This window comes from Melitaea cinxia, chromosome 30 (genome assembly GCF_905220565.1).
Source record: "Melitaea cinxia chromosome 30, ilMelCinx1.1, whole genome shotgun sequence".
In the NCBI taxonomy this organism is placed as follows: domain Eukaryota; kingdom Metazoa; phylum Arthropoda; class Insecta; order Lepidoptera; family Nymphalidae; genus Melitaea; species Melitaea cinxia.
In genome coordinates this window covers 8,705,558-8,718,364 of record NC_059423.1, presented here as the reverse complement: position 1 = coordinate 8,718,364, position 12,807 = coordinate 8,705,558, and the positions used below count along the sequence as shown (strand labels likewise).

Sequence of the window (12,807 nt, the reverse complement as noted above, 5' to 3'; positions counted from 1 at the left end):
GATTAATAGGGCTATTTCACAGCTTAGATTTTTAATCGGGGTTTACTCCCCTAGGCCGCGCGGCTGACAAGCCGCTAAAGGTGCGCCCACACCTACTGGTTTTGGTCCGCGGGGGTCCGAAAACCCCTACCACCCGCTCAGTGCGAGTGGCGTTCCCCTATCCGCCACCGTGGGGACGCGCCCAGTAGAAGTCCAGCAACTCCTCCCCTTGGAGCCTAGGTCCCAGACCTAAGTCCGAGACCCAGGCCCCAAAGGCCTGGGAAAGGCCTGGGAACCTAACCTAACCTAACCTAACCTAACCTAACCTAACCTAACCTAACCTAACCTAACCTTTTTTTTTTTTTTTTTTTAACGTGGGGAAAATCCGTCATGGACACCCTCCGGTAGGGGGGGCTCGGAGGGGATTCAGACTCTTACTGAATAAAAACCGCCACGTGTGTTCTGCCGTACGCCAATGTGGCGGGGTCACAAGGACGCTGTTAGCTCTTTCGCAACCCCGCCGGCGCTTGCCCTTTCGGGCCCACCGCGGTGCAAAGCACCTCGGAGGACGCACTCGAACACGAAGCGCGCCCTCCCCTCCTTGGGGGGACCGTGCAAGTCGGACGACGAATCCCCCGACCCATCGCCCGCGTGGCCCCCCCCGCGGGCAGGGGGACACCCCCCGACCGCATTGCGCCTTTGGGTACAATCCCGCGCCGCCCCGGCGCCCCAGGCCTAGCCCGGCGTTGCGGGACACCAGGCACCTAGCCCGGGGCGGACAATGTCGGCCCGACGAAGCCGACAAAGGCCAGGGTGGCCGCAGTCAAGGCCCTCCAGCCGACCGCAGCCTCGGCGCGAGAAAGCGCCCTCGCACGCCTTAGGGCGGGCGAGCGAACCCGCCCACCCCGTCCTCCGCGTGGGGGAAGGAAAAAACCGACCCCCACGTCACCGCGCCGTCTCAGCGCCACACACACAGCCGCGCCTCCGCGCCGACACACCCGCGCTCGCAGGACCACCCCAGTACTAGACCAGAGCGGGACCCGGAGCACATCGTCTGGTTTTGGTCCGCGGGGATCCGAAGACCCCTGCCGCCCGCAGTCGTGAAACCGCAGGCGGCACTCCCCTATCCGCCACCGGGGGACGCGCCCAGTAGAAGTCCAGCAACTCCTCCCCTTGGAGCCCAGGTCCCAGACCTAAGTCTGGGGCCTGGGCTCCAAAGGCCTGGGAACCTAACCTAACCTAACCTAACCTAACCTAACCTAACCTAACCTTTTTTTTTTTTTTTTTTTACGTGTGGAAAATCCTTCATGGACACCCTCCGGTTGGGGGGGCTCGGAGGGGAGTCAGACTCTTACTGAACAAAAACCACACGTGTGTTCCGCCTATGCGCTTGTGGCGAGATCGCGAGGACACAAAGCTCTTTCGCGATCCCGCCGGCGCCTGCCCAGACTAGGGCCCGTCGTCGTCGCCGCAAAAGCGACAGCGACCCGAGAGAGGATCCCTTGAACACATAAGATCGCCTCTCTCCGTCCTCCTCGGGATCGTGCGATGCGGTCGATAGATCCCCCGACCTATCGCCCGCTGATCCAAACTACGGGGGCGGCGGCTGCAGGTTGGCCAGGTAGGCCCTGCGCCGCCGACCGCGTCTACCGCGACGAGACGGAAGCGAGTTCGGATCCCGTTCCCGCTCCCGCTCCGCCGCCTCCTTCCGCAGCATCACGGCGCTGCAGAAGGAGGAGACGGCGCTCCAGTTCTCCTCGCTGCCGACCATGGCCGAGACCACGGCCGGCAGCGAGAGATCCGCTCCGATGGCCGCCGACAGGGCGGCGCGCTCTTCGCACCACGCCGGGCAGACCGCGCGCGTGTGCTCCGCCGTGTCCTCGGCGCCGGCGTCGCAATGGTGACATTCCGACGTCGGCTCCCGCCCCAGCGCTCGGCACAGATAGCGACCGAAGCAGCCGTGCCCGGTCAGCATCTGCGCCAAGTGGAACGACATCGCACCGTGTCGCCTATCGACCCAGCCGCGCAGAACGGGCCGAATCGCCGCCACCAGCCCCCGACTCGTAATTACGTTCGGGTCCTCGAGATTCTCCGACCACTTCCGGAAGAGGCCGTCGCGAGCTTCTCTCCTCCATCGCACGACCTCTTGCGGACGAGGCGGTTCCTCCCTCAGGCGCGCTTCCGTCACGCGCCAGAAGACCGACGCGAGAGCTTCGGCCTCCAGTTCCCACGGGGGGCTGCCGGCGAGGAGACACGATGCGGTGTAGGACACCGTGCGGTACGCCCTCGCAGCCCGCAGCGCGATAGCGCGGTGCGGCCTGCGAATCAGCGACACGTTCCGCGCGCAGAGAGCGCCCGCCCAAATCGGAGCGCCATACAACGCCATCGAACGCACGACGCCCACGAAGAGGCGTCTGCATTTGTCGGCGGGCCCTTCTAGGTTGGGCAGTAGACTCCCGAGCGCTCCGGCGGCGGCAAGAAGCTTCGGGGTCAGCCGCCGGAAGTGTTCGTCGAACTTCCAGCGACCGTCGAGAACGATGCCCAGGTACTTCATCGTCGACCCGACGGCGATCGAAGTACCCCCGACGACTATCGACGTCCCGGGCGGAGGAGCGGCCCTCGGCCCGTGAAAGGCCAGGACCTCCGTCTTCTGCAAGGCGACCTCCAGCCCGAGAGCCCGAATCCTGGCCACCACCTGCGCGACGCCGGCCGTGGCGAGGAGGCCCGCCTCGCGGTGCCCGCCGGCGCGAACGGTGACGAGAGTGTCGTCTGCGTAGCAGATGACCGACACTCCCGGCAACGTGGCACCGCGGAGCACCCAGTCGTAGCCGATGTTCCACAGGAGCGGTCCGAGGACCGAACCCTGCGGAACGCCGCACGACATGGACCGCCTCGACAGACCGCCGCCGCCTATCGGGAACTCTACCGCCCTTCCCGCAAAGTAAGCTCCGATGAGCCTACGCAAGTAGCGCGGGATACCGTGGTATCCCATCGCCACCCTCACCGTCTCCCAGGGCAGAGAGTTGAACGCGTTGGTCACGTCCAGCGAGACCGCCCACAACACTCCACCCCGGGAGACCGCCGACTCGGCGAGGTCCCTGAGGTGGGCGATGGCCGCGACAGTCGACCGGCCCCGACGAAATCCATACTGCGCCTCGTGCAATCCCGGGTTCATCGACTCGAGAATTCGAGTCGCCAGGACGCGCTCGAACACCTTACTGATCTCGTCGAGGAGCACGATCGGTCGATAGGCCGAAGGCTGTTCGGCCGACCGTCCGTCCTTCTTCAGCAGGACGAGCCTGCCCGTCTTCCACACCTGGGGAAACCGGCCCTGCTCCAGGCACCTGTCGAGGCCACAGGGCCCGAATTCTGCCACCCATGCTACCCGTCGCGAGGCTCAGCACCTTTCCCGGCACGCCGTCCGGGCCCGGGGCGGTGCGCTTAGATTTGAGCCTCGCGACGGCCGCACCGAGCTCCGCCTCGGTCACAGGGGGGATCCCGCTCTCCGCGAGACGCGGCTCCGCGACGCCCATAGCCGGTGGGCTCCACTCGTTCCTATGAGGGAAGAGGGACTCGACTACGCGCTGCAAGATTTGCGGCAACCTAACCTTTTTTTTTTTTTTTTTTTTTTTTTTTTTAACGCTGGAAAATGCATTTACGCACCCCCGCCGCCCGAAGGCGACGGAAGTCTGAGACTCCCGGCAAGCCAGACTACTCAGTAAAAACCAGCGGCGCCACTCCCTCGCCGTTGCCGAAGTCGCAGGAATCAATGAAATTCTTCTGCAAACTCCGGCGGCGTTGCCCTTGCGGGCCCATCCCGTTCCTAGTGGGTGGCGCGCGGTGGCACCGCACGCACCAACCCAGGCAGAAGGTGGCCGGAAGCCCGACCGCCCTCTGCTTGGCGCTCAGGCTGCCCCGCACCGCCCGGACAGTGCCAACGTGAGTCAACACAGGCCGGGACGGCGCAAGGGAAAGCGCCTAAGCACCACCCCCCCCGAGGCGGGCAAGCGAGCCCACCCACCCCGTCCCCAGCGCAGGGGAAGGAAAAACCAACCCCCACGTCTCCGCGCCCTCACGGCGCCTGCACTCACAAGTCCGCTCTGGGCTCGAGTCAGAGCAGTACCCGGAGTGCACCTACCCGCGCGCATGCGCGCCACGGGGCGAGCGAGCGAACTCGTCGCTATATCGAGTTCGCTCGCTCGACCCGTCCTCCTCTCCCCGCACCGCATCGCAGTGCCACTCCAGCGAGTGAGCGAAGCTCGAACCCGCAACTACCCCACGGGTCCGCCGGACTGCACCGACAACTTAGCAAAAGCTCAAGGGAGCCAGCACAGCCGGCCCTCCCGCAACTGGTCCGCCGGATTGCACCAGCAACCGAGCAAGCTCAAGGGAGCCAGCACAACCCGGCCAGCATACCGCGCCCCAGCGCCACAGGACGAGCGAGCCAGACCGCCCGGACCCACCCGCCCTGTCCCTCCCGGCTAGGCGAAAAGCCCCACCTCCAATGCCAGGATCGCACCGAACACCAAACGACCAAACGACCAAACGACCAAACGACCAAACGACCAAACGACCAAACGACCAAACCACCAAACCACCAAACCACCAAACCACCAAACCACCAAACCACCAAACCACCAAACCACCAAACCACCAAACCACCAAACCACCAAACCACCAAACCACCAAACCACCAAACCACCAAACCACCAAACCACCAAACCACCAAACCACCAAACCACCAAACCACCAAACCACCAAACCACCAAACCACCAAACCACCAAACCACCAAACCACCAAACCACCAAACCACCAAACCACCAAACCACCAAACCACCAAACCACCAAACCACCAAACCACCAAACCACCAAACCACCAAACCACCAAACCACCAAACCACCAAACCACCAAACCACCAAACCACCAAACCACCAAACCACCAAACCACCAAACCACCAAACCACCAAACCACCAAACCACCAAACCACCAAACCACCAAACCACCAAACCACCAAACCACCAAACCACCAAACCACCAAACCACCAAACCACCAAACCACCAAACCACCAAACCACCAAACCACCAAACCACCAAACCACCAAACCACCAAACCACCAAACCACCAAACCACCAAACCACCAAACCACCAAACCACCAAACCACCAAACCACCAAACCACCAAACCACCAAACCACCAAACCACCAAACCACCAAACCACCAAACCACCAAACCACCAAACCACCAAACCACCAAACCACCAAACCACCAAACCACCAAACCACCAAACCACCAAACCACCAAACCACCAAACCACCAAACCACCAAACCACCAAACCACCAAACCACCAAACCACCAAACCACCAAACCACCAAACCACCAAACCACCAAACCACCAAACCACCAAACCACCAAACCACCAAACCACCAAACCACCAAACCACCAAACCACCAAACCACCAAACCACCAAACCACCAAACCACCAAACCATCAAACCATCAAACCATCAAACCATCAAACCATCAAACCATCAAACCATCAAACCATCAAACCATCAAACCATCAAACCATCAAACCATCAAACCATCAAACCATCAAACCACCAGAAAACCGAACCATCGCTTATCATATAATTTAAGATCATCACAACGTTAGCGTGATTGAAAGTACAACCACTGCCATCTAGTGTGTAAAGACGACAAACCGATTTTTATGTTTAATTAGTTCTCTCCTTAAATATCGATCACAATACAAATTAGTGTATACATGTTAATGGTGAAGATTGTTGTTTTTTTTTTTTTTTTTAGAACCCCAATAAAGTACCCACCCTATTTCAAGTACAATAACCGTAGTCGGAGTGTAACTGTAATTATATGTGATAACTACCTTTAAGTAGCATACACATATAACATAGTATAAATAACATACAAATGGCAAGAACTTTAGATAATGTTTTACAATTAAATTAAATTAACTACAATTAAAGATGAAAACAACAAAAATCAAAAAAAAAAAAAAAAAAAAAAAAAAAAATTAAAGAGGAATAAAAGAGAAATAATTTGTCGTTAAAAATATCTATGTCCAGGTGTTTTTAATTAATGCAGTGGGATCTCATCATACTGTTTAAAGGCGTCTGAGAACCCAAGTTAGAACAAACTGTGGTACAATATAATAGCACTCGTTTATTTATATGTAGACATTTACATATAAATAAAATAAAAATAAAAACTTTAAATACATATATATATATATATACATATATATATATATATATGTATTTAAAGGAATATATTACTTTGAGTTACATATTATAGTTATATTATATTATATTGAGTTACATATTTTAGTTTATATTATAGTTATATGAATTATAGTACCTTTTTTTTATAGCAGTATGTATTGTTGTAATATGTATTGTTTTATAAAGAGATTTTTGACACTTCATAATAGTCACATATAAAAAAATTAATTTTAATTTTATGTATAGGAATTGTTAAATAGCTTTAAATGTCGTTTCTTTGTTTTTTCAGGAAGGTTAAGGGTTTTTATAATTAATTTTGTATCAGAATGTATAAAGAAAAATTGTATAGTAAAATCTTTGTTTTTTCAGAGCAACACTTTGTTATAATTTTCCGATTCCAATTTAAGTAATGAACATTAATTAATTAATTAAGTAATTTAAGTTATAACAATTAATATAGTTTTTAATTTTGTTAGTTAGACTATTATTTAGTTCAAGTATAGCACATTGGGCATGCCTATATTCAAACAGTTTACCAATTTAAAAAAAAACATACAATGGTAATTACCATATATATTTATTTATTTATTTTTTTATTGACTTTTTTTTTATTATTTTTTTATGAAGAAACTTAAAATTTACATATATATTTCATTATTTTTAAATGTAAGATATTTACGCATATTGAGGACGGTAGATGGCACTGATAACATATATATATTTAAGCATAGCGCTTTAAAAAGAATTTCTTACTGTACTGGTTAAGTGGTCGATCGTGAATTCATTAAATGAAGTTAAAAAATTATAGATAAAAAATTAATAAACAAAAAAAAAACACGCTCTTATGCTTAGCTAATCGAAAAAAAAATAAAGTAGAAAATATTTTTTAATTACAATGAGTTTATATTACAGTAGTAGAAGATCGAACAATCAATCACATTAATGAATTACTTCAAAAAAAATTAAAATTATTTAAACTAAACTATAAAATATTCATACTTAAGGGCCATTTCACAATTTTACGCTCTGCAAGTTTAGGTAAATTTGGTCGCATCGCGCGAGTCGTACGAGCCGCGCGATCTTTGTGCTAGTAAGTATAGTGTGACAACCAAAAGACCATCTTGATCATTTTCTGATGTATAATAAAAATTATAAGTATGGTATAAAATGTTTTTTACATATTTAATTTGTTAAAATTTTATATATAACAGTCAATAAATTTAAAAAAAAAAATAAAAAAAAAAAAAAAAAAATCAATTTTATGAAACAATTTTTTTAAAATTGATTTAGTTTACGAATGAAACTAATATTTACGATATGAATAAAATAGCATTTTATGACATCGACACCGACAAACATATTAATTAACAAATAACAAGACAAACAGATTGAAATGCCTATTTGTATTGATAATGTGAGAAAAGAAAATTAAATTATACATTTGTTTACAGAAATTATCATTATATTATTTTACAGTCATTTTCGTAATATGTTTATTTTATTTATATTTTATTATAAAAGTATCAAATGCGGTTTATCCGCTATAACAACAGGCGCTTGCCGCGTGTGAGCGAAAGAGACGGCTCCGCAGAATTTGGCGTGGATCTTACCTCTAAGAGCGCTAGCGCTCGACTGATTTACTGGGCTTGATGCGTGGTAATATATACTATCTTTTTATTATTTAATATAAAATGTATTAAAAATAATTACATCTTTTAATTATTTTTTTGTATTCCTTAATGATGTAAGTTTACTTTGATGAAGATAGTTCGTTAAAATTTCTTAGTTTTCTAAGAGAAATATCGCTTTTAAAATTGTACTTATTTGGAAAATATTCGTAACTTTAAATTTTTTTTATCGTTTAATAGAGATACAAATGGAATAAAAATCTATGATAGTGTGCAACAAAATTATATTCCACATATTATGATATTTTTTTTAAATGGTTTCAACGTAGAGGTTATTGAAAAGTAGGACTTCAAAGTATACATTGCGACCGTTTACCCAGGGAGGAGGCTGATGAAAAGGTTAATAATTTTATCCGACTATGGACTACAACAAAGGTTGCTTTATTATATTTCAAGAATATAAACTACATTATTGCATCCAACACTGAGATTAACGACGTCAAAATATTACAATTTCGCGGATTGTTACCGATTTTTGTGAAATGGCTCTTAAGCATGTAATTTTATTTGTTTTTTTCCGTATTATATACTTTGAATAATAGCTAAATAAAAGAATATTTAATTTAAATGTTGGGCGAATGAAGGTTCATAACCACCTTGGACAGGAAGTAGAACGTGAAGAGAGAACGAAAACGGCAAAACAGAATTTTTCTAGCAACTTTTTAGTTATTAACTAGCAACCAGCTCGGGCTTCGCACGGGTGCAATGCTGATACTAAATATACTACAGAATGTCTTTATATACAACGTTCACAGCATTTTGTTGTAATTAGACAATGCAAACAGTCATGTTTTATTTAAAAGTTAAACGTCCACACCACGTTGAATACACTGGTTCTCGTCCGATCACCAAAATTAAGCAACGTCGGGCGCGGTCAGTAATTAGATGGGTCAGAGGACCGCCTGGGAACACCGCGTGACGTTGGCTTTTTGGTTTTTTTTTCAATTTGTTTTTTTTTTTCAATTAGTCTTTGTAACTTAGCTTAACATAAAATATATATAAAAAAGCATTATGAAACTAAATTTTTATTAGAATATCTATTCTTCTTCGATTCGAGATACGAAATGTAAACAGTCTATAATTTAACAAAACACATCATATTCTTGCGGATAATTTATTCTTTCATGACATACACAAGAATGAAACATTAAACTTTTTAACAAACATACAGAAAACGTCGTGAAAAATTATATTTATAAAATACTAGCTGACCCGGCCACGCGTTGCTGTGGCTAAAGTTTTTGTTATATTACATTATAGTAAACAATCTAAGAGGAACAATAAGAGAACATCAGTCATTGAATTATACGGTATTTCGTTCACTACAAAATAAATTTAATTAATTTTATAGCGTCAACAACACGTTGTAATTATGCTGTTGAAATGTAGCTTATATGACACGTTCGTAGATTTACCATAGCAGCGCCATCTATTGATTACTAACTCAACCCAGTCGAAAGGTATCGACATCTGTTAGAATCATTTGGAGTTAACAGATAATTGTGACTGTCAAATAATAACAGACAAATAATTAGCAATAAATTAAAATTGCGACTATAATTTGAGATTTAAACTATCCTATCTCTCAAGTTGGATCGAATTGCACATGGTGTGCGAATTTTATTATAATCGGTTAAGTGGTTTAGGAGTCCATTGAGGACAAACATTGTGACACGAGATTTATATATATTAAGATTATATACTACGTTCACAGCTCGGCAAAACAGAGCCACCTAGCGTGTGCTATAGAAACTAAAAAGATTGTTAAATTAATATCAATAGTATTACATTGCAAACTAATAACTAGATAGCGTTGGAACGGATATCTAAATCTTTGGTTTTAATTAGTTTTGTTTAATTAGTTTTTTTCAATTAGTTTGCCAAAGAAGTTTCACTTCTGACATGTGTACTTTGTACGTACGCAATTTATTTTTATTTTTTTTATAGTCTATGTATGACAGCTCACATCCTATTGCTTTTCTTCTGCTTACTGTTTAACCCAAAGACCCCTTGCTATTTAAAAGAGCTATAAGTTACTATCTAATTCTCACGACTGGTCTCTTTGATCGGATAGTAATTTTATTTTTAAAACTCCTTCTTATGCTGCTTCTTTTTATACCAACTTTTATCCAGTACAAGCTGTTTGGTTGTAGAATGCTTTGCACATAAATGTAAGGCGCGCACAAACACAATCACTAGACACTTTTAAAAGTTACTTAAAGAAACATGATCTTCCCCTGGGCTGGGTCCAGCACCTAGGTGGACAATTAATCAAAATTGTTAAAATAAATATTTTTATATTTTTAACCGACTTCCAAAAAAGGAGGAGGTTCTCAATTCGACTGTATTTTTTTTTAAATGTATGTTACATCAGAATTTTTGACCGTGTGGACCGATTTCGACAAATTTTTTATTAATCGAAAGGTGGTGTGTGTCAATTGGTCCCATTTAAATTTATTTGAGATCTAACAACTACTTTTCGAGCTATATCTAATAATGCGTTTTTACTTGACGCTTTTTTCGTCGACCTACGTTGTATTATAACGCATAACTTTCTACTGGATGTACCGATTTTGATAATTTTTTTTTGTTGGAAAAAAGATATCCCTAGTTTAGTACCATGATAAGGAAACCAAGAACTGATGATGGGATCCCAGAGAATTCGAGGGAACTTCTTGAAAATCCGCAATAACTTTTTACTGGGTGTACCGATTTTAATAATTTTTAATTTAATCGAAAGCTGATATTTGTCATATGGTCACATATACATTTTATTGAGATCTGATAACTACTTTTTGAGTAATCTTTGATAACGCGTAGTTACTTGACATTTTTTTTTTTTTTTTTTGTTTTTTTCGTTTGCGAGCAAACACAATTATTATTTAGTCACAATATAGATATTTTAAGTACAGTACTTACATACATTAATTAAATATCTACTTTTTACGTGTATCTGTTATTATCAAAATTAATTTAAAACTTCTTGTGACCTGACCACGACTGTGTGACCTTGCGCCGAAGCTGGATCAACTCTTGCTCATGAGTCACGTTATCACTACATAGTATATAATTGTGTTTGCTCGCAAACGAAAAAAAAAATCGACTTCGATTACATCGACAAGTAATACAACGTAGATCGACGAAAAAATAGTCAAGCAACTACGTGTTATCAAAGATTACTCAAAAAGTAGTTATCAGATCTCGATAAAATTTATATGTGACTACATGATAAACATCAGCTTTTGATTAAATTAAAAATTATCAATATCGGTAAACCCAGTAAAAAGTTATTGCGGATTTTCGAGAGTTTCCCTCTTACGGTCGGAGATACGCACAAAGAGAGAATGATTTGACTTATCCTTCAATTTCATGCCTCCGACTGCATATTATCTACTACATTGCATAAAGTTTCGAAGGACTACCGTATTAATATATTTTAAATGTACAGCACAAAATGTTTGATATTTTTTCTATTTATTTCGCTGACTTTGTGTGCATATTGAATTTTTATCTTATTCCAGCTTTTTCAGTTGATTTTCTATTAGTTGTTCTTCACGCAGGCGGGTTTTTTTTTTTTTTAATTATTATTTTATTTTTGTCGTTTTAGTCAGACAAATTACGTAATCGGTTCAATTCGTTAAAACAGTTTACATCATGTGGTTAATTAAGTAATTTTTTAGGGTCAAGAGAACTGATAGCAAGCCCGGAGAAAGATCTCACTCTGCTCAAAGCAACGTAAGCCTGACCTTTAGCAAAGCAGCAACGTAAGCCTGACCTTTAGCAGGTGACTGCTTAAGTCAACAACTATTAGTTTTAATATAATGAAATTATTATTAAAATTATTTGTTTGTATTTGGTATTATGTATTTGTTATTGATTTTATTAATGTCATTGTAAATTGGTGTGACATTTATTAATTTTTATTTGTAATTTTAATTGTATGTTTTTTTAATCATTGTATTTTATTAGAAAGGCTACACCCCGAAGTTGATCTTCGCCTAGGAGGCGAGTTTGGCATGGCATAGGCGTGGAAAAGAGCAGTCCACATTTTTTAAACTTTAATATTGTATTTCTTTATTAGTATTACGGTAATAATAATCATGATATACCTTTTTAAAATCCTTGTATTGTGCCCTTCAATTTGATACCCATATTGTTGTATTCTAGAAAAAATTTTTTTTTTCATTAACTACAATGGCTTCGCGCAGCCGCCATGTTTGATTTTTTTTAATATCACCTATCTAAGAACACTTGGGCAGCTAAGACGAACCTAACGATACCTCAATTATGTAAATCCGTTCAGTGGTTCTGGAAATATGAGGTAGTAAAGAATATTACATACAAATATACATACATACAAGATACGCGCGAAAAACATAACCCTTCCTTGGCAGTCGGGTAAAAACAATACCAAAGTGAACAAAAAGTCTGAAGAAATATCGTTTCACACGTAAGTACATACAAAACTTTATATTTTTTGTTATTCCAAAATAATATTCAGGTTATTCGGAACTTATAATTTCCATGCTCCGAAATGACGTACCGAGGGAGTGTTACCAGTAATTCTTATTTCCACTAGCCCAAAATGCGTGTAAATAAATTGTAGGCAATCATAGAAAAATAATTAAGTAGAAAGTGGACATCATTATTGTGTTTTTTTATCGTGTGATTTTTATGTTTTACCTAAATTGAAGTCAATATGAATTTTTAACTCGTCTGTGTCTGTTTAAATTTGTGAATTAACTACTCATATTTTACTACTAAATATCATGATTTTAGGTTTCCAACGAATATTTTAATAGGAGATAGATAGAATAGATAGATATAGATAGAGCCGAAATGAACTATAACGACAGCCATCCTCATCTAATGTGGTTTGTTCAAACCATTTTGATA

At 43.4% G+C, this 12,807-nt stretch overlaps 1 pseudogene; it reads left to right on the top strand.

Annotated features, from left to right (window-relative positions):
• Positions 1-8,714: 8,714 nt before the first annotated feature.
• Positions 8,715-8,838, top strand: LOC123668328 (annotated as a pseudogene).
• The last annotated feature ends 3,969 nt before the right edge of the window (positions 8,839-12,807 follow it).